The sequence below is a fragment of the Mustela putorius genome, unplaced genomic scaffold (assembly GCF_011764305.1).
Source record: "Mustela putorius furo isolate JIRA1106 unplaced genomic scaffold, ASM1176430v1.1 tig00003853_pilon_pilon_pilon, whole genome shotgun sequence".
In the NCBI taxonomy this organism is placed as follows: domain Eukaryota; kingdom Metazoa; phylum Chordata; class Mammalia; order Carnivora; family Mustelidae; genus Mustela; species Mustela putorius.
In genome coordinates, this window is record NW_025422005.1 from 62,276,359 (window position 1) to 62,299,891 (window position 23,533).

The following is a 23,533-nucleotide window of genomic DNA, read 5'->3' on the forward strand; positions in this document are numbered from 1 at the left end:
CCCAGTGGATTTATTCTTCTAATTACTTTTATGTAAATTTGAATAGCCAACATATAATATATCATTAATTTCAGATGTAGAGTTCAATAATTTATCAGTTGTAATACCCAGTACTCATCACAACACATGCCCTCCCTAATGCCCAATACCTAGTTAGCCCATCCCTCACCCCCTTCCCTCCAGCAACCCTCAGTTTGTTTCCTATAGTTTAGAGTCTCTCATAGTTTTTCTCCCTTTGATTACTTCCCATTCAGTTTTTCTTCACTTCCTCTATGATCCTTTATGCTCTTTCTTATATTCCACATATGAATGAAACCATATAATTGTCTTTTCTCTGACTTACTTCACTCAGCCTAACACCCTCCAGTTCCAACCACATCATGTAAATGGTGGTATTCATCCTTTCTGATGGCTGAGTAATATTCCTCTGTGAGTGTTTGTGTGTGTGTGTGTGCGCACATGTGTGTGCATGTATATGTATACACCACATCTTTTTTTATCCAATCATCTGTCAATGGACATTCTCAGCCCTTTCCATAGTTCAGCTATTGTGGACTTCTATAAAATTGGGGTACATGTGCCCCTTCAGATCACTACATTTGTATCTCTGGGGTAAGTACCTAGTAGTGCAATTGCTGTGTCTCAGGCAGATCTATTTTTAACTTCTTGAGGAACATCCATACTGTTTTCCAGAGTGGCTGTACGAGCATGCATTCCCACCAACAATGTAAGAGGGTTCCCCTTTCTCCACATCCTTGACAACATTTGTTGTTTCCTGACTTAATTTTAGCCATTCTGAGTGTGACCCAGTATGTGTGAGGTAGTATCTCATTGTGGTTTTGATTTGTTATTCCCTGATGCCAAATCATGTTGAACATTTTTTCATGTGTCTGTTGGCTATTTTTAGGTCTTCTTTGGAGAAATGTCTGTTCAGCCTTCTTCCCATTTCTTGATAGATTATTTGTTCTTTTGGTGTTGAGTTTGATAAGTTCTTTATAGATCTTGGATACTAGCCCTTTATCTGATTTGTCATTTGAAAATTGATTTGCAAATCAATTATTTGATTTGTCATTTACAAATATCTATATTACTTAATATTAATGTAGCATACCACTCTGATTGATTTGCAGATGTTGAACAACTCTCGCAGCCCAGGAATAAATCTCTCTTGGTCTTGGTGACCAGGACCTTTTAATGTACTGTTGGATCCTATGGGCTAATATCTTGGTGAATATTTTGGCATCCGTGTTCATCAGGGACATGTCTGTAATTCTTTTTGGTGGGGTCTTTGGTTTTGGGATCAGGGTAATACTGACCTCATAGAATTTGGAAGTTGTCTTTCCATTTCTGTTTTTTGAAAAAGTTTCAGAATAATGGGTATTAAGTCTTCTTTAAATGCTTGGTAGAATTCCCCTGGGAAACCATCTGGCCCTGGCCTCTTGTTTGCTGGGAGACTTTTTTATTACTGCTTCAATTTCCTTACTAGTTATGGGTCTGCTCATGTTTTCTCTTTCTTTCTGGTTCAGTTTTTGTAGTTTATACATCTCTAGGAACACACCCATTTCTTTCAGGTTTCCTAGCTTTTTGGTGTATAGTTGTTCATAATATGTTCTTATAATTTCTATTTCCTTGGTGTTGGTCATGATTTCTCCTCTTCCATTCATGATTTTATTAATTTGGGCTTTTTTTTTTCTTTTTGATAGGTCTGGCTAGAGGTTTATCAATCTTATTAATTCTTTCAAAAAACCAGCTTCTACTGTTCTTCTGTTCTACTGCTCCTTTGGTTTTAATTTGATTGATTTCTGTTCCAATCTTTATTATTTCTCATCTCTGGCTAGATTTAGGCCCTATTTGCTGTTCTTTCTCCAGCTTCTTTAGGTGTAAGGTTAGCTTGTGTATTTCATACTTTTCTAATTTCTTGAGAAAGGCTTGTATTGCTATGTACTTCCTCACTTTGAACCACCTTTACAGTATCCCAGCGATTTTGAACAGGGTTGTTTTTGTTTGTTTGTTTGTTCTTTAATTTTCATTTGTTTCCATGAATTTTTAAAATTCTTCTTTAATTTCCTGGTTGATCCATGCATTCTTTGATAGGATGTACTTTAACCTCCAAGTATTTGAGTTCCTTCCAAATTTCCTCTTGTGATTGAATTCATGTTTCAAAGCCCTGTGGCTTAAAAATATGCAAGGAATAATCTCAATCTTTCATTACCTATTGAGACCTGATTTGTAACCCAGTATGTGATCTATTCTGGATAATGTTCCATGTGCCCTCAGAAAGAATGTGTATTCTGTTGCTTTAGGATGGAATGCTCTGTATATATCTGTGAAGTCCATCTGGTCCAGTGTGTCATTCAAAGCCCTTGTTTCCTTGTTAATCTGCTTAGATGATCTGTCGGGTGTTAAAATACCCTACTATTATTGTATTATTATCAATGTGTTTAATTTTGTTATTAATTGGTTGATAGAATTGGCTGCTCACATGTTGGGCACATAAATATTTATAATTATTAGATCTTCTTGTTGGATAGACACTTTAAGTATGATATAGTATCCCTCTTTATCCCTTACGACAGTCTGGTTTAAAATCTAGTTTGTCTGACATTAGGATTTCAACCCTAGCTTTCTTTTAAAAGATGTCCATTAGCATAATGAATCGTTCTCCACTCTCTTTCAGTCTGGAGGGGTCTTCAGGTCTAAAATGAGTCTCCTACAGACAGCATATCAATGGGTTTTGCTTTTTTATTCAGTCTAATACCCTGTGTTTTTTGATTGGAGCATTTAGCCCATTTACATTCAGAGTAACTATTGAAATATATGAATTTAGTGCCATTGTATTACCTGTAAAATCACTGATTCTGTGTATTGCCTCTGTTTCTTTCTGGTCAATGTTAATTCTGGGCTCTCTCTTCACTTGAAAGGTCTCTTCTAATATTTCTTACAGGGCTGGTTTAACGATCACAAATTCTTTTAGTTTCTGTTTGTTCTAGAAGCTCTTTAGCTATCCTTCCATTCTGAATGACAACCTCGCTGGATAAAGTATTCTTGGCTTTATATTTGTCTCATTTAGTACCCTGAGCATGTCATCTCAGCCCTTTCTAGCCTTCCTAATATCTGTGGATAAGTTTTTTGCTGGTGTAATGTTTCTACCCTAGTAGGTTAAGGACCTTTTGTCTCAAACTACTTTCAAGATTTTCTCTTTATCTCTGAAATTTGCAAGCTTCACTGTTATTTGTCAGGGTGCTGATATATATTTATTGATTTTAAGGGAGATTCTCTTTGCCTCCTTGATGTGAATGCCTATATCCTTCCCCAGATTAGAGATGTTCTCAGCTATAATTTGCTCAAAGATACCTACCTTCTGCCCTTCTGTTTCTTCTTCCTCTGGAATACCAATAATTCTAATCCTGTTTTGCTTTATATTATCACTGATCTCTTGAATCCTGACCTCATGGTCCAGTATTTGGTTATCTCTATTTTGCTCAGTTTCTTTATTCTCCAAAATTTTATCTTCTATATCACTTATTCTCTTCTGCCTTATTTATCCTAGCAGTAAGAGCCTCCATTGTTGATTGCATCTCAGCATCAACCTTTTCAATCTGATTAAGGCTTAATTCTTTTATTTCTCCAGAAAGGGATTCTCTTATGTCTTCTGTGCTTTTTTAAAGCCCAGCTAGTGTCCTTATAATCATTGTTCTTAATTATAGCTCTGACATGTTACCAATATCCGTATTTATTAAGTCTATTACAGTGATTACTTCTTCTTGTTCTTCTTTTCTGAGAATTTTTCCTTCTGCTCATTTTGTCTAGAGAAGGAACAGATGAACAAGAGAACCAAAAAGAAATAAAAAAAAATATCAACCATGACCCCAGTAAAATGTACACTAGGCAAATCAGAAGAGATTAAAAACCAAAAAAGAAAAGAAAAAAAGGTGGGAGTAGAGACTATAATCAAACAGATAGAACAAGGTGCTACCCATGGTCCTGGATACACTTTTGTCTGTTTGTTAGAAGACATCTGATCCCAAAACTGTAAAGAAAGACAGAAAGAAAGAAAGGAAGAAAGAAAGGAAATACACACACACACGCACAAAATTGAATACAGTGAAAAGAAGCCAGAAATGAAGAATATATCTATAAAATGTATATGTAAAAATGAAAATTGAAAAAAGACATAAGGAGTTGAAAAAAGAAGCTAGTTGAAAAGGAAAAACAGAGAAAGGGCTGGCAAGACGTATTCAGGGCACTAAATGAGAAGAACATGCAGCCAAGAATACTTTATCCAGTAAGACTGACATTCAAAATGGATGAAGAGATAAACAGCTTTCAAGACCAGCAAGGTTTAAAGGAGTATGTGACCCCAAGCCAACATTGCAGGAAATATTAAGGGGGGTTCTATAAAAGAGGAAAAATTCTAAGAATATCATTGAACAGAAATATATGGAGGCAATGTATAGAAAGAAAGACTTCACAGGTAACAAGGTGTCAATAAAAATGTATCTCTCAATAATCACTCTCAATGTGAATGGCCTAAATGTGCCCATAAAATGACACAGGGTTTCATATTGCATAAAATGACAGGACCCATCCATATGTTGTCTACAAGAGACCCATTTCAAACCCAAGGATACACCCAGACTGAAAGTGAAGGGATGGAGAAGCGTCTTTCATGCCAATGGGCCTCAAAAGAAGGCTGGGGTAGCGATTCTCATATCAGGTAAATTAGATTTTAAACTAAAGACTATATTCAGAGATACAGAATGACACTACATCATTCTTAAAGGGTCTATCCACCAAGAAGATCTAACAATTGTAATTATTTATGCCCCCAATATGGAAGCAGCCAACTACATAAGACAGCTGTTAATCAAGATAAAGAGCCATATTGATACGAATAGATTAATAGCAGGGGATCTTAACACACCACTCTCAGTAATAGACAGATCATCGAAGCAGAAAATCAATAAAGAAACAAGAGCATTGAATGACACATTGGACCAGATGGACCTCATAGGTACACACAGAACATTCCACCCTAAAACAACAGAATACTCATTCCTCTCAAGAGAACATGGAACCTTCTCCAGAATAGACCACATACTGGATCACAAATCAGGGCTCAACCAATACCAAAGGATTGAGATTATTCCCTGCATATTCTCAGATCACAGGGCTTTGAAACTGGAGCTCAGCCACAAGGAAAAGTTTGGAAGGAACTCAAATACCTGGAAGTTAAATACCACCTTGCTTAAGAATGCATGGATCAACCAGGAAATCAAAGAAGAACTTAAACAATTCATGGAAACCAATGAGAATGAATAAACTTTGGTCCAAAACCTATGGGATACAGCAAAGGCAGTCCTAAGGGGGAAATACATAGCCATCCAAGCCTCCCTCAAAAAAAATGAAAATTCCAGAACACACCAGCTGTCTCTCTACCTCAAAGAATGGAGAATTAACAACAAATTAAGCCAACTCCACACACAAGAAGGAAGATAATCAAGATTAGAGTAGAGATCAATGAGATAGAAACGAGAAATAGAGTAGAACACATCAACGAAACTAGAAGCTGGTTTTTTGAAAGAATCAATAAGATCGATAAATCATTGGCCAAATTAATCTGAAAGAAAAGAGAGAAGGCCCAAATTAATAAAATTATGAATGAAAAGGGAGAGATCACAACCAACACCAAGGAGATAGAAACAATCATCAGAAGTTATTATCAACAGTTATATGTCAATAAGTTAAGCAACCTAGATGAAATGGATGCATTCCTGGAAAACTATAAACTTCCAAAATTAAACCAGGAAGAAATTGACAACCCGAATAGACTGATATCTAGTAATGAGATTGAAGCAGTGATCAAAAACCTTCCGAAAAACAATAGCCCGGGCCCTGATGGATTCCCTGGGGAATGCCACCAAACTTTCATAGAAGAAATAACACCTATTTCATAGAAGAAATAACACCTCTTTGAAGGTGTTTCAAAAAATTGAAGCAGAAGGAAAATTTCCAGAGTCTTTTTATGAAGCCAGGCTTACCCTGATTCCCAAACCAGGCAAAGACCCTACCAAAAAGGAGAATTTCAGACCAATATCCCTGATGAATATGGATGCTAAGATTCTCAACAAGATCCTAGCTAATAGGATCCAACAGCACATTAAAAAGATTATCCACCATGACCAGGTGGGATTTATCCCTGGGTTGCAAGGATGGTTGCACATTCACAAATCAATCAATGTGATAGAACAAATCAATAAATGAGAGAGAAGAACCACATGGTCCTCGCAGTTGATGCAGAAAAAGCATTTGACAAAATCCAGCATCTGTTCCTGATTAAAATGCTCCAAAGTATAGGGATAGAGGGAACATTCCTCAACCTCATAAAATCTATCTATGAAAAACCCACAGCAAATATCATCCTCAATGGGAAAAAGCTCACAGCCTTCCCATTGAGATCAGGAACATGACAAGGATGCCCCCTCTCACCACTCTTGTTCAACATAGTATTAGAAGTCCTAGCAACAGCAATCAGACAACAAAGAGAAATAAAGGTATCCAAATTGGCAATGAAGAAGTCAAACTCTCTCTCTTCACAGATGAGATGATACTTTATATGGAAAACCCAAAAGACTGCACCCCCAAACTACTAGAACTCATACAGCAATTCAGTAACGTGGCAGGATACAAAGTCAATGTACAGAAATCAGTTGCTTTCTTATATACTAACAATGAAAAAAATAGAAAGGGAAATTAGAGAATGATTCCATTTACTATAGCACCAAGAACCATAGGATGCCTCTGAAAGAGGTAAAGGATCTATACTCAAAAAACTACAGAACACTCATGAAGAAATTGAAGAAGATACAGAAAGATGGAAGACCATTCTATGCTCTTGGATCAGAAGAATAAACACTATTAAAATGTCTATACTGCCTAGAGAAACCTATACTTTTAATGCCATTCTGATTAAAATTCCACTGGTATTTTTCAAAGAGCTGGAGTAAATAATCCTAAAATTTGTATGGAATCAGAAGAGACCCAAATGCTAAGGAAATTTTGAAAAACAAAAACAAAACTGGCAGCATCACATTGCCTGATTTCTCGCTTTACTACAAAGCTGTGATCACCAAGGCAGCACGGTATTGGCATAAAAACAGACACATAGACCAGTGAAACAGAGTAAAGAACCCAGATATGTACCCTCAACTCTATGGTCAAATAATCTTTGACAAAACAGGAAAAAATATACAGTGGAAAAAAGACAGTCTCTTCAATAAATGGTGCTGGGAAAATTGGACAGCTATATGTAGAAGAATGAAACTTGACCATTCTCTTACACCATACACAAAGATAAACTCAAAATGGATAAAAGACCTCAAAGTGAGGCAGAAATCCATCAGAATCCTAGAGGAGAACATAGGTAGTAACCTCTTCGATATCAGTCACTTTTTTCAAGATATGTCTCCAAAGGCAAAGGAAAGAAAAGCAAAAATGAACTTTTGGGACTTCATCAAGATCAAAAGCTTCTTCACATCAAAGGAAACAGTCAACAAAACAAAGAGGCAATCCATGGAATGGGAGAAGATATTTGCAAATGACAGTACAGACAAAGGCTGATATCCAGGATCTATAAAGAACTTCTCAAACTCAACACACACAAAACAGATAATCATGTCAAGCAATGGGCAGAAGACATGAACAGACACCTCTCCAATGAAGACATCTAAATAGCTAATGCACATGAAAAAATGTTCATCATCATTAGCCATCAGAGAGATTCGAATCAAAACCACATTGAGATACCACCTTAACACCCAGTTAGAATGGCCAAAATTAGCAAGACAGGAAACAACAACTGTTGGAAGGGATGTGGAAAAAGGGGAACCCTCTTACACTGTTGGTGGGAATGCAAGTTGGTGCAGCCACTTTGGAGAACCATGTGGAGATTCCTTAAGAAATTAAAAATAGAGCTTCCCTATGACCCTGCCATTGCACTACTGGGTATTTACCCCAAAGATATAGATCTAGTGAAAAGAAGGGCCATCTGTACCCCAATGTTCATAGCAGCAATGGCCGCGGTCACCAAACTGTGGAAAGAACCAAGACGCCCTTCAACAGATGAATGGATAAGGAAGATGTGGTCCATATATAGTACGGAGTATTATGCCTCCATCAGAAAGGATGAATACCCAACTTTTGTAGCAATGTGGACGGGACTGGAAGAGATTATGCTGAGTGAAATAAGTCAAGCAGAGAGAGTCAATTATCATATGGTTTCACTTATTTGTGGAGCATTAAGAAATAATAGGAAGGATGTGGGGAGATGGAGAGGAGAAGGGAGTTGAGGGAAATTGGAGGCAGAGATGAACCATGAGAGACTATGGACTCTGAAAAACAATCTGAGGGTTTGAAGGGGTGGGGGGTGTGAGGTTGGGGGAGCCTGGTGGTGGGTATTATGGAGGGCGTGTATTGCTGGAGCACTGGGTGTGGTGCATAAACAATGAATTCTTTTACACTGCAAAGAAATTAAAGGAAGGGAAAAACAGAAAAACAAAAGAAAAAGAAAATTTTAAATTAAAAGATTAAAGAACTATAAGAAAAAAACCCTCAAATTCTATATATATTTTCCCCTACTGCAGGAGCTTTTCATTCTGTGTGATCCATAAACTTTGTATTTGCCTGATATTTCTGCTGATCTTCCATGGGAGGAGCCTGCTGTGCTGATTCTCAGGTGTCTTTTCCTGGGCAGACTTATACCACCCCCTGCCAGGGGGCTGGGCTCAGTATAAGTTGCTCTGGGTTGCTCTAAGTGGCTTTTGTTCCCTGAAGGCTTTTCATGCCATTTTAGATTGGGGAAAAAAAAAAATGGTGACAACCCTATCTCCAGAGCCCCTGGGCTGAATGGTTGTGGCCCCCACTCTTCAGTGTACTCTCAGGGAAAAGCAGGTAATCACTTTTCTGTACATCAAACTCCACAGACTCTTGCAGTGCCCACAGACTCCTGCAGTGTACCAGTCCTCCCAGGACTGGCCTCCCACCTAGTTGAGAGGCCACTCTGGGGCTTGCTAATGATAGCTGGTTTCCTGCTCCAATGCTTGGGAACTCTGCTGCACTCAGGCACCCCCATTCTTTCTGTGACCCTGGGGATCCTGAGACCACACTGTCCTACCTATCTTTCTGCCCCACTTCACCGCCTGAACACCTTTTAGGCAGAAATGTCACTCACCTGAGAAGACTTCCAAAAGTTCCAATTTTATGCTCTGCTGCTATATCACTTTCCAGTTGTCAGTTTACAGAGGCTCCCTCTCCCTACAGTTTTTCTTCCAATATGACGGTTAAGATTAACTTCGCCACACCTCCATACTTCTCTTTGCAGAAAGTGGCGATTTTCTATTTGTAGAATTGCAGCCATTCTTTTCTTAGATCTCAGGTTGAGTTTTCAGACATACAGAATGATTTGATAGATATCTAGCTGAATTCAAGGGACCAGATGAAACAAGGGCCCTATTGTTCTGCCATCTTCCCTCCACTTCCTTCCCAGATTTAGATACTAGTGGTTTATAAACCATACCTTGAGAAACACAGCCCTAAACATTCAAGCATTTGTTAAGTCCCCATTAATTAATGTAACTGCATACACAGCAGAATGTATAATAGATTGTTGACTCAGAATTGCCAAGTAGGATCCAAATGTAAAAATAAAGAAAGCTCTCCGCAATAAATATTGGCTAGATTCTTGCATCATTTCTACCTTCTTCCTCCCCTAGAATGGGTGAATTTTTTCCCAATTCCAAATTGCAGAGGGCTCTGAGAGAACCTCTCATAAAAACTGAAGGTACCTATAGGAAGGGCAGACCAGCATCTCATTTTCAATTGTACATCTCTTCTGTGGCCGACTTACTTTGTGCCCATTTTAGAAGTGAGAAATGAAACCCGAAGAGACCACAGAGGGTTAGAAAAGCCAATGGCACAGAAAGAGGGGAGCCCTGAAGTAGCCTCTTACGGAAGGATGTAGAATCAAGTAAATGGGTTTGTACTTCCCTGGTGATACCTCATCTGACACCAAGAGACAGAAGGTGCATCACCAGAGATGGAGCTGAAGGGGTTTGGGGGGTGACAAGCCAGAGTTGATCTCTCAAATTGAAGTACTATTTAGTAAGGAGTTTCCCCCAGAGAATCCCCATGAGAGAGCCAACTTTTAGATGCTTACTCCAAAGAAGGTGTTGATGTCTATTTAATCATGGCTTAACTGTAGTAGCAACAGCCACATGGGACTAGGGCCATGGCCAGACACTCCTGCTCCTTCCGTCCCTCATAACACAATGAAAGAGCCAGAACCAAAAGAGAGGGAAGAGAAGGGAAACAGCAGACCAGGCCCTCTCTTCCTCTCTCAGTTCCCTTTCAGAGTTCAAACTTGAGCTGGGGGATTGGAAGAAGAGAGATTCAAAGTTTAAACTGGGTGACACTAAACTCTAACAACAGAAAGGGTCTGGAAAAATACAGAATCTACCAGAGACCTTGAAGTAAGAAGACAGACTTGAAAGAACTTTGTTCAAGGCAAGGATAGGGGAAAAATAAACCCATTTCATGTTTATAATTCTATCAAGTTCAGAGACTCAAGAATATTGCCATCATCTTACACATAGTATGCACACAGGTACTTCATTATTCCACAAGAGCCAACTTTGCTCTTTCACCAAACAGCCCTATCATCCACACAGTCTTGTGGTACATGTGATTTGAATTTGCATCTATACAAATGAATAAATTATTGCATGTCATGCATTATTGGAGTTCCTTCGGAGTAATTAAAACTGTGAATGGTAAATCACTAAGTGTCAAGAGTCCCCTATAGGTAAAATTGATTTACAAATGGCAAAATGCTACAAAAGCTCAAGTTATTCACCAGATTATGCTATTGTCAAGGGTAAGGTTTATACCTCTTTCACCTTTATATCCCACTTTTCCAACACTTATCCTAGTACTTGGCCCATTCTAGATATTTATTAAGTGTTGCTGAATGAATGAGAATAACTCCAGAGTAAAATGTTGTTTCATCTTAGAAACCTCCTTAGAGGGGCGCCTGGGTGGCTCAGTGGGTTAAAGCCTCTGCCTTAGGCTCAGGTAATGATCCCGGGGTCCTGGGATCGAGCCCCGCATCGGGCTCTCTGCTCAGCAGGGAGCCTGCTTCCTCCTCTCTCTCTGCCTGTCTCTCTACCTACTTGTGTTGTGATCTCTGTCTGTTAAATAAATAAAATCTTAAAAAAAAAAGAAAGAAAGAAAGAAAGAAACATCCTTAGATTCCCAGTACAAATCTACATTCAACCCTGGTCTGTCTGATATCTTTAAACATTAATGAACCTCATGGGGTACCCCTGACTCTTGATTTCAGTTCAGTGTCATGATCTCAGGTTTCTGGGACAGAACCCCACATTGAGTTCTGTGCTCTTTCTTTGCAATTCCCCCACCCATGTACTCTTTTTCTAAAATAAATCTTAGAAAACAAAAACAAACTTCAGTGAACCTCATATTTCTCAGGTACAGCCTTGGGGATGGTGGTTGCAACTGAGCAATGCCATGAGAGTGAATGAGGGAGTAACTAACAAACTATATTTCCATCAAGAAAAAACAAAGTAAAATCAACTGCAAACTACTAGTTTAAAATGATGTACCATGCACTTAAGCCTTCTCTCCTCTTTCCTGAGACTCACAGAAATAAAAGAATGGAAGTACAAAAAGGAATAAACCTCACCACACCAGCTGAAAGTGGGAAAGACAGGATCTGTTCACAACTGTATGAGAGTTCAACAATTTCTGGAAGATGGAAAGCATATGAGAGTATGTTGAGTGATGAATGCACCACAGAGGGGAAGGGAAAGGGTGAAATACAACTTCCCTGTTAGAAATCACGAGATGCTGGATTCGGAGTTGAAAATGAAAAATGTGGCTGATCACCAAAGTACAGAGCTATAGTACAAACCAGCATCTCTCTGTTTTTCCCGTATCTCGGCACTTAGAATTCCAGCATCCAAGAAAAACATGCAAAATTGAGGCCTCCATTATGGAATGAACCTTCTGGGGTTAGCAAAGGCTTTTATGGAATTTGGTGTCCCAGCCTACATGCCTTCATATTCTGGCATTTTCCCAAGCACATGCCTGACAGCCAGCTTCCCATCAGCTCATGCTGCAGTGAAATACAACAGCAAACATGGCTTCATTACCTTCTACAGGGCAGAGGTCTCACAGGAAAGCTGACTTACTAACATAGCTGTGGGACCAATTCACACAGGTGACTTTTTTTTTTTTAAATAATAATGGGTAATCAAGTAGAATCAGAAATGTAAGGAGGAATCAGAATATGAAAGAGAAAGACTAAATTAAAAAAAAAAAAAACTAAAACTGATGCTGAATGAAACAAAATAATTTAGTCCATAGTATGGACCTTGAAAGAAAATCCAGTATTTTCAAGGTAATTCAAGCAGACTGTCCATAAAATAAAAATATTATAATATTACAAAGGAATAGAGGATAAAGCCTTTAAAGATGAAAAAAATGAGGAGAATGGAAGAGTAAGAAGACCCTAAGCTCCCCACATCCCATGGATACAAGAGAACACCCCCATCAGTATAAATAATCCAGAAAATGACCAAGAGATTGGCAGAACAGATTCTCCAAAGCTAAATGTAAAGAAGAGGTCACCCTGAAGGGGGTAGGAAGAACAGAGATACAGAGAGGAGTTAAACAGACCCACAGGACTGTCCCCAGAGGGACAATGCAAGTAAACCAGGTATCCCAGGCATAGAGAATCTGCATGGAGAAGATAAACCACCACAGCATTTGACTTTAAAAACCAGACAGAATGAGTTTTGTGAGTTTTGACAGTCACTGGGGCTTAATACCTGGAACTGTAAAAGTCATCAGGGTGGACTCTGGAAGAGCTGGGAGAGCCTGGAAGACAGGAGGAAACGGACTCCCCACCCTTAAAAAGATAGCATAACAAATAGTCCCACTAAGGTATAGTATAGAAGCAGCAGTTTGAAAAACACTTGGGATACACAGGATGGAGATTTGTTTACTAATCTGGGAGTGAAGGCTGGAAGGGCAGGGATTTGGGGGGATTTCACCAAGAACAAAAGAGGACAGGTGTCATTCCTCCCCTTACAATGCCCCTCAGCTTAGACACAGGGACACCTGTGTCTAACCAACATAGTGCCAACACTTAATATCCTCTCTTGCTAACACTGTACCCTGCCCTCCAGCAGACATGCCTCTCCACAGCCAAGCCTTTATTCTAGGGCCACTCCCAAGCAGACCTGAGCAAAGCTTCCTGACACTGTGCACCTCACCCCTGTGTTCCCCTGTGGACTTGCCCCCTCCAATACAACCATGGAGAGACCATTCAAAGTTCTCTCATGAGGCTGGCAATGTGCAAGCAGCCCTGAGAGATGCCAGCACAACTTCAAAGTGACTCCTGCCCAGGTGAAAGGGGGTGATAACCACACATACCAGACTGAATTTGGCCACAAAGTTAGGATGGGCAGACATCTGGCCTGACTACTGGCCCTTCCCACCAACAAAAGCTTCTCAAGGGACAGCAGAGAGGAGAGAACCTTACAGTTCGGTGCTATAGCATCTCTGGCAAACATTTAGTCTGACTCAACTCAAGTGCAAGATGGCTGCAGACTAGTCCACTAACACAGGGCACAACACTGCCCACAAGGAGAGAGCCATTGCAGATAACTGGACTAAAGGCAAATACAGCTCAGCCACCACAGCAGGGCACACCCAACACACAGAGACATTCCTAAAGTGCCAGGTTCTGGTAAATGGAGAACATTCCAGGACAGGGCACTGCAGGACCTCCCCTTTATAAGGCCATTACTTTCAAGAGCAGGAAATACAGCTGACTTTCCTAACACATAAAAATAGACACAGAGTTCCACAAATTAAGGAGACAGACGAACTCGTTCCAAATAAAAGAAGAGGACAAAATTATAGCTACAGCACTAAATGTAATGAAATAATATATATATACCTTCTCTTAAATAGAGAATTTAAAATAATGGACACAAAACTACTCAGTGGACTTGAGAAAAGAGTGGAGGAATTCAATGAGACCCTCAACAAAGAGACAGAAAACAAAAACAAACCAGAGATGAAGAAATAACAAAAATAAAAAAAAACTAAATGGAATAAATAGTGGACTAGAGGAGATGGAGAAAAAAAAAATTAATGATCTGGAGGACAGACTAATAGAGAGGAATCAACCTGAACAGGTGAGAGAAAACGATAATACAAAATGGAAAAGGACTTAGGGACCTCAGTGACACCATCCAGTGTATCTACATTTGCATTATACAAATCCTAGAAAGAGAACAGAGAAAAAAGGGAGCTAGAAAATTTATCTGAAGAAATAATAGGTGAAAACTTCTCAAATCTGGGGAAAGGAGACAGAAATCTAGATTCAAAACTCCCAGAGAACTCCCATCAACATCAATCCAGGAAGGTCCTCACCAAGATATATAGTAATTAAAATGGCAAAAAGTAGTGGTAGAGAATTTTAAAAGCAGCAAAAGAAAACAGGTGCATACAAGGAAAATCCCATAAGGCCATCAGCTGATTTTTCAGCAGAAATTTTGTAAGCCTGAAGAGGCTGAAATTTCTTCAAAAATTTTTCTTCAAAATACTGAAGAAAAAAACCTGCAACTAAGAATGCTCTATCCAGCAAGGCAATCAGACAGAATAGAAAGAAAAAAGGAATTTCCCAGACAAAAATTAAAGGAATTCATGACCACTACACCAGCCCTACAAAAAAAAGGGGACTCTTTTGAATGGATAGGGAAAACCATAAGCAATGCCATTTACTGGACACTTTCCTACACCATACACAAAAATAAAAATGGATTGAAGACCTAAATGTGAGATAGGAAACCAGCAAAATCCTCTTTGATGATAACCTCTTTGACATCAGTTGTAGCAGCTTCTTACTAAACCTGTCACGGGAGGCACAGAAAATAGAAGCAAAAATGAACTATTGGGACTTTATCAAGATAAAAATCTTCTGCACAGCAAAGGAAACAATCAACAAAACTATAAGGCATCAATGAAATGGAGGAAGATATTAGCAAATGACACATCTGATAAACTGTTGGTATCTAAAATCTAAAAAGAACTTATCAAACTCAACACTCAGAAAACAAATAATCCAGTTAAAAAATGGGCTGAAGACATGATCAGACATTTTTCCGAAGAAGACTTCCAGATGGCCAACAGGCACATGAAAAGTTGCTCAGTATCATTGCTCATCAGAAAAATGAAAATAAAACTACAGTGAGATATCACCACATTCCTGTCAAAATGGCTAAAAATAACAACACAGGAAACAACAAATGTTGGCAAAGATGTGGAGAAAGGGAAACACTCTTACACCGTTGGTAGGAATGCACACTGGTGGAGCCACTCTGGAAAACAGTATGGAGGCTCCTCAGAAAGTTAAAAATAGAACTAGTCTATGTCCCAGCAATGGTACCACTAGGTATTCACCCAAAAGATAGAAAAATACTCATTTGAAGGGATACATGCATCCCGATGTTTAAAGCAGCACTATCAACAATAGTCCAATTGTGGAAAGAGCCCAAATGCTCCTCAACTGATTAATGGATAAAGAATATTTGCGGTGTGTGTATACACACACACACACACACACACACACACATATACACACACAGGAATATTACTCAGCCATTAAAAAGAATGAAATCTTGCCATTTGAAACAAAGTAGATGAAACTAGAGTATTATGCTAAGTGAAATAAATCAGTAAGAGAAAGAAAAATACTGTATGAGTTCAGTCCTATGTGGAATTTAAGAAACAAAACATAAGGGACGCCTGGGTGGCTCAGTTGGTTAAGCAGCTGCCTTCGGCTCAGGTCATGATCCCAGCGTCCTGGGATCCAGTCCCACATCGGGCTCCTTGCTCCGCAGGGAGCCTGCTTCTTCCTCTGACTCTGCCTTCCACTCTGTCTGCCTATGCTCGCTCTCGCTCGCTCTCTCTCTGACAAATAAATAAATAAAATCTTTAAAAAAAAAAAAAAAGAAAGAAACAAACAAAACATAAGTAGAAGGGAGAAAAAGAGAGGTAACCCATAAAACCAACTCTTAACTATAGAGAACAAAATGAGGGTTGCTGGAGAGGAGATGGGTGGGGGGATGGGTTAAATGGGCACTGGTTGTGAGCAGCATTGGGTATTATAGAAAGTGATGAATCACTAAACTACACCTGAAATTAACATTACATTGTATGTTAACCAACTGATATTTAAATAAAAATGTGAAACAAAAAAAAAAAAAAAAAGAAAAGAAAAGAAATTAATCCAGGAAGTCCAAGGTGTGAATAACAGAATTCCAAAGAGACAACCAATAAAATGGAAAGAATGAAAACAGCAAAGAAATAACTGAAGAAAATTTTCCAGGGCTAATAAGAATCCTAGTTTTCCAGAATTGACAGACTCGGGACTGAAAAAAAGAACTTAAGAAGAGAAAAAGTTCTATGTCACATTGTGAGATTTCAAAACACTAAGGAAAAAGAAATGATTTTAAATGTCTTTTCCAAAAGGAAAAATGTCACCACAAAGTATGTGAATCAGACTGGCATTAGCCATACTGGACTTCAAAAACACTGAAAAAAATGTCTTCAAATCTCTGACAAAAATTGTCTTTCAAAGGAGAGTGAGTTGGGGGAAATTGAAGGCAGAGACAAACCATGAGACACTGTGGACTCTGAGAAACAAATTGAGGATTTTGGAGGGGAGGGAGATGGGGGGTTGGGTGAGCCTGGTCGTGGGTATTAAAGGGCAGGTATTGCATGGAGCACTGGGTGTGGTGCATAAACCATGAATGCTGGAACACTGGAAAGAAATAAAATAAAATAAAATAAGTACAAATCTTTCAGTAGGCCATCAATTAACTATAAAGAGAGAAAAGTTATTTCTAGGGACTCGGGAAATATACTTCCTGTGCTTTCTTTTCCTAGGAATATCGAGAATGTTCTCCATCAAAACAAGGGTGTCAGCAAGGAATATGAATTCGCAAACAGGAAACAATACCTGGGACATGTACATACTTTAACAAGTGTCTGTTGTTTATCTGAAATTAAAATTTTAGTGGGCATTCTGTGTTTTTGTTCACTAAATCTGGCAACTCTAGAATCAGGATCCAATCTAATGGGGTAGACAGGTCCCAAAATTAAAGTTATGCAGTAGATCTAAAATTTACCAGGTCCTGAGTGAAACAAAAGGACAGAGGTTCTCCAGAGTTGTCTTCAGAAAAAAAAAAAAGGGGGGCCTCTGAAAAATGGGGTGATTGGGTAGCAAAACTTGTGGTCCTGATAAAGGTTGTTCATTAAAAACTTCACATAATACCTTCTAGTTCCACCCATGTTATTTGCAAATGGCAAGATTTCATTCCTTTTTAATGGCTAATATTCCATTATGTTTATATGCCACAAAACAAGTGAACACAACAAAAGTGAATACAACAAAAGAGCAACAGACTCATAAATATAGAGAATAAACTGGTGGTTGCCAGAGGGATAGGAGCAGAGAGATAGGCAAAATAGGCAGATGAGGATTAAAAGGTATATACTTCCAGTTATAAAATAAATAGGTCACAGGGATGAGAAGCACAGCATAGGGAACAGAGTCAATAATACTGTAATAACTTTCTCTGAGGACAGATGGTAACTACCCTTGACATGGTGAGCGTATGGAAATGTATACAGTTGTTGAATCACTACGTTGCACACCCGAAACAGTATGTCAACATTTTTACATATAATTACCTATTATATTACATAAAAGGTAACAGTATAAGTCAACTATAGGCCAGTTAAAAAATTTTTAAGAAAAAAAACTTGTTGGCAAACAAAATATAATTAAGAATGTTAATATCCTATGTTAAAGCAAACTAAAATGTGGGATGATACTAAGCCACTAATAAAGCAAAAGATCTGACTTTGTTATGGCCTGGTATTGAATAAAGTTTACAGAGTTATAGCACAAAGTCTTTTGCTTCCAACTTCTAAAATCAACCTACCAGTGGAACAAGAAAGGTCCTGTTAAAGTTGTGGAACTGAACATCATAACAAATTTGATTATGTAAAAGATAAATACAGAAAGTGGAAGGGGAAGGGAGAGAAGGGTAGCAGGATAATATCCTCCTTTTATATAAAGAGGAATCAAAACACTGACAAAAGTTAATGGAACAAGAAATAGAGGTGTTAGTACACTATTTAAAGTCACAGAAGCAACCATATGAAAATCTAAAGGTAATAATCTAACTGCAAACAAGGGAGGACGAAGGGATCAGGTGAAGATCCTGAGTTAAATCTTCATTTTTCATAGCAGGCTGGCAGTAAATACTTTTTTTAATGCATATTTCTAACATTAATAAAGCACAGAACAAAAGAATAAGCATATTACTTAAAGTTATGCAAAAAACCACCAGAAAACTAAGGCCAGTGTTACAGACTGAATGCCTGTGTCTAGCCACAAACTCATATTCTGAAACCCTAACCCCCAATGTGATAATCCTAGGAGGCAGAACTTTTGAGAGGTGAATGGGTCATGTGGGTGGAGCTCCCATGAACAGGATTAATGCTCTTAGACTCCAAAGAGCTCTCGAGCCCCTTCCTCCATTTGAAGATACAGAGTGAGGACTTCTGTCTGCACCTTGGGGAACAGGCCCTCACCAAGAGCCTGACCACACTGGCACCCTGATCTTGGACTTCCAGTCCCCAGAAATGTAAGGAATGAATTTCTGTCATTCACAAGCCACCCAGTCTATCGTATTTTGTTATAGCAGCCTGAATTCACTAAGTGAACCAGAGAAAGAAGAGAGGGTCTCTGGATTGAAATTGTCAGTAAGGAGTCATAGGACAGAAAACCATTGCTTTTATTGCCTTTATAAGCTTTTCAGTAATATTCAGTTTATCTTTACATGTATATATTATACCTGTTATATCAATATAGATTTTTAAAATTAAATCAAGTAATATATCTGGGCTTGTAGTGTGTTCCAACAAATTGGTGAGAATTTCTTGCTATTTTAGGAGAGGTTCTACAGTAAACTGAAGACAAGTTTTCTTGCTTGACTTAGATGCCAAAACTTAAACGGAAGAGTTTTGCTCTTAATCTTACCTGTGTCTCTAACTGAATCACATACTAGGGATGGTATTTCCCTCTGATTTGGTAACTGTGCTGCATCCATGTTCAAAACACTTCTATAAGCTGAAGTTTTTGTAGTAGCCAGAAGGTGGCATCAAAATCAATTGAGTGGAAATCCCAAAGAACAGGAACATATGCAAGTATCAGGAATAACTTCCCTGAAACTCAATAGGCAGAGAAAGTTACATCAACAGAGAACTCTGTTTTCCTTTGAGGTCTCTGTCTTATCTGTTTCAACATTTTAGAAAACTCCAGTGCTTCTCCAAGAGTCCTTTTGGTTAAGCATGGATAAACAAAACACAAAATGGACAAACTCTACATCCCAAATATTATCATGCCATTTCTAAACATGAAATTTAAGCTTAGTTATAAGGAAGGTCTTTGAGAGCTGAGAATCTAAAAGTTGTTGTAAGTACATCGTGACACTAACTTAGTACAAATATTCTGTTATAATCTAACAAGAATTTCCTGGACTGTTTCGTTTGGGGTTCTTAAATTAATTACACATCCTAACATAGATGCATTTCATTTTACAACAGAAATGTGTGCATGCGTGTGTGTGTGTGTGTTATTTTAATGATATTTTACCAGTTTATGTTCAAGGTTTTTAGGACTGGTAAATATGCAACGCTTTATCAAAGGCTGTTCTATAATTTATTTAATTAATCTCTATTGATGGTCATGTAAGCTGTTCCCACTTTTTTACTACTATTTCATAGTACCTGTATCGCTGTAACATTAGGAAATTTTATGCAAATTTCCACTAGATAAGTTTCTAGGAGGAAAACTGCTGAATCAGAAAAAATATACAAATTTGATGAGTATTGAGGAGAAGCTAATTTTAGACAACAGGCTTGGGCAATGGAAACTCGATCAAGGCAGAAGGGCCCAAAGTGACCCTTCTGGGGACCCACCTCAAAAGGTCCATAGGTTAGAGATAACCCATGGGCCACTTACAACCAGCCACAGTTACCAAAACAGGGAAGTTCACGTTTCCATACCTCCTCACCTTCCCCCTTTAAAAACAGCCCCCACTCACTACCTTCCTTGCAGATCTGTCTGGCCTGCAGCTCTCTTGAGATGTATTCAATAAACAGCAGGGGGAGGGGCAGAAGGAGAGGGAGAAGAAGGCTCCCCACTGATCAGGAAGCCTGTTGGAGGGCTCCATCCCAAGACCTGCAGATCATGACCTGAGCCAAAGGCAGATGCCGAAACATCTGAGCCACCCAAGCACCCCTGCCTCAGGTGAATTCTTGCTACTGCCAGTACCACTGGCTTCCACCTAATAGTAGCCTCACATCTGGTGCCCCCCACCTTCCTTCTCCTGAGAGGGAAACACCACATTTAGATACCACAGTTTTGATAAATATTATATTTCATTTCATATATTATATTTAATTCCACAGTGGAAAATGAGATGCTTCCCCCCCCCTTACTGTTTAGCACTGTAAAATTTTAATGTTTTTAAATCTGACAACCTAATAAACAAAAAAAGTATTAATTTGCATTTCTTTAACTATAGTTGAACAATGTCTCGTATGATTATTGGCCATTATGTTATTTTCTGTTTATGACTTTTGCCAGCATTGATCTTGAATTATTCTTTTCCTCTTTGATTTTGTCACACAGTTCATATAATAAAGCTATTGACCCATTGTTAGATACATACATTGAAAATATTTTTTTCTGGACTGCCACTTATCTTTTAACTTTGTATATAATGAGTTAAGTGGTAACATAGTGGCAATATATTTTTAGATAGACTTTCTTACCCATAATTCTATAAACATACTTCTATGTTTTCTTCTGTTACTTCTTTTATTGTATATTTTATGTACAAAATCTTCAGTGTTTCAGTATTCATTTTGGTGTAAGGTAGGAGATAAATATCTAATTTTTGAATAGTATTTCCATTAATCCAGTACTATTTAACAATTCATCTTTATTACTGATTCAAAATCCTACCTTTATCACATTCCAAATTTATATTTATAAATGTATTTACTGCTTTCTGCCTATTTCTATGATAGTTCCACACTGTTTAAGTGATTGAAATCTGACATTCTCATAAATATTTTCATTTATGATTAAAAACTAACCATCATTTAAACCTCCTTCATAAATTTTCATATTAATATACATCTATTATAAGAATTAAAACAATTGAGATGCTTAAAACTATAAATTTATCATGTATTATGTAATTATTACATGATAGTTATGGTATCAGAAATCAGTGGGCAAAACATATTGCTCAACCAACTACCAACTATTCTCAGATAATTGCATCTGCAGTTAGAAAAAATTTGGATTCCTACTTCAGTCCATTTACAAAACAGAAATTCTAAGTAGATTAGAAATTTAAATATAAAATTAAGGGAACCACAAAAATACTAGAGAAATAAAGGTGAATGTTATTTTCAAGAGTAGGAAAGCAGTTCTAGTCATGACACAAAATCCAGAAACTAATCAGCTGCTTTCTTATATACTAGCAATGTAACTGTGCAAAGAGAAATCAGAGAATCAATTCCACTTACAATAGCACCAAAAACCATCAGATACCTTGGAATAAACCTCACCAAAGAGGTAAGGATCTATACTTTAGGAAAACATTCATGAAAGAAATTGAAGACACAAAAAGATAGAAAAACATTCCAAGCTCGCGGATCAGAAGAATAAACATTATTAACATGTCTATGCTGCCTAGAGCAATCTATACCTTCAATGCTATCCCAATCAAAATAACAATGGCAATTTTTCAGAATGCTGGAACAAACAATCCTAAAATTTGTATGGAACCAGAAAAGACCCCAAATTGCCAAAGAAATGCTGAAAAAGGGAACCAAAGCTGGGGGCATCACATTGCCTGATTTCAAGCTACATTACAAAGCTGTGATCACCAAGACAGTATGGTACTGGCACAAAAACAGACACATAGACCAATGGAACAGAATAGAGAGCCCAGATATGGACTATCAACTCTATGGTCAAATAATCTTTGAAAAAGCAGAAAAAATATCCAATGGGAAAAAGACAGTCTCTTCAATAAATGGTGCTGGGAAAATTGAACAGCTATATACAGAAGACTGAAACTCAACCATTCTCTTACACTCTACACAAAGATAAACTCTAAATAGATGAAAGACCTCAATATGAGACAGGAATCCATCAAAATCCTTGAGGAGAGCACACACAGCAACCTCTTCAACCTTGGCTGCAGCAACTTCTTGCAAGACTCTTCTCCAAAGGGAAGGGCAACAAAGGCAAAAATGAACTATTAGGACTTCATCAAGACAAAAACCTTCTGCGCAGCAAAAAAAACAGTCAACAAAACTAAAAGGTAACCTACAGAATAGGAGAAGATATTTGCAAATGACACTACAGAGAAAGGGCTGATACCCAAGATCTATAAAGATCTTCTCAAACTCAATACCCCCCCAAAAAAAGACAAAACAAATAATCAAGTCAAAAAATGGGCAGAAGACATGAACAGACACTTCTCCAAAAAAGACATAAAATTGGCTAACAGACACATGAAAAAGTGTTCATCATCCTTAGCCATCAGGGAAATTCAAATCAAAACCACACTGATAAACTACCTTACACCAGTTAGGATGGCAAAAATCAACAGAACAAGAAACAACAAAGATTGGAGACATTGTGGAGAAAGGAGAACCCTCTTACACTGTTGGTGCAAATGCAAGTTGGCAGCCACTTGGGAAAACAGCGTGAAATTTCCTCGAAAATTGAATTAAAAATAGAATTACCCTATGACCCGGCAATTGCACTACTGTGTATTTACCTCAAAGATACAGATATAGTGAAAAGAAGTGTCACATGCACCTCAGTGTTCAATGCAGCAATGTCCACAATAGCTAAATTGTGGAAAGAGGTTAGATGCCTTTCAACAGATAAAGAAGATGCAGTCCATATACACAATGGAATATTAGTTAGCCATCAGAAAGGATGAATACCCAACTTTTGCATCAACATGGATGGGACTGGAGATTATACTGAGTGAAATAAGTTAAACAGAGAAAGTCAATTATCATATGGTTTCACTTACTTGTGGAACATAAGGAATAACATGGAGGCCATTAGGAGAAGGAAGGGAAAAACAAAGGGAGAGAAATCAGAGCAGGAGACAAACCATGAGAGACTATGTACTCTGGGAAACAAACTGGGGGTTTTAGAAAGGAGGGCGTTGAGGGGATGGGTGAGCTGGGTGATGGGTATTAATGAGGGCACAGATTGCATGGAGTACAGGGTGTCATATGCAAACAATTTATCATGGAACACTACATCAAA

General features: G+C 38.1%; 1 protein-coding gene across 3 annotated transcripts in view; it reads right to left on the minus strand.

The window, feature by feature from the left end:
* The window catches only part of SLC44A5 (solute carrier family 44 member 5), a 393,241-nt gene that overhangs the window by 73,968 nt on the left and 295,740 nt on the right, over positions 1-23,533 (minus strand). The window lies entirely within an intron of this gene.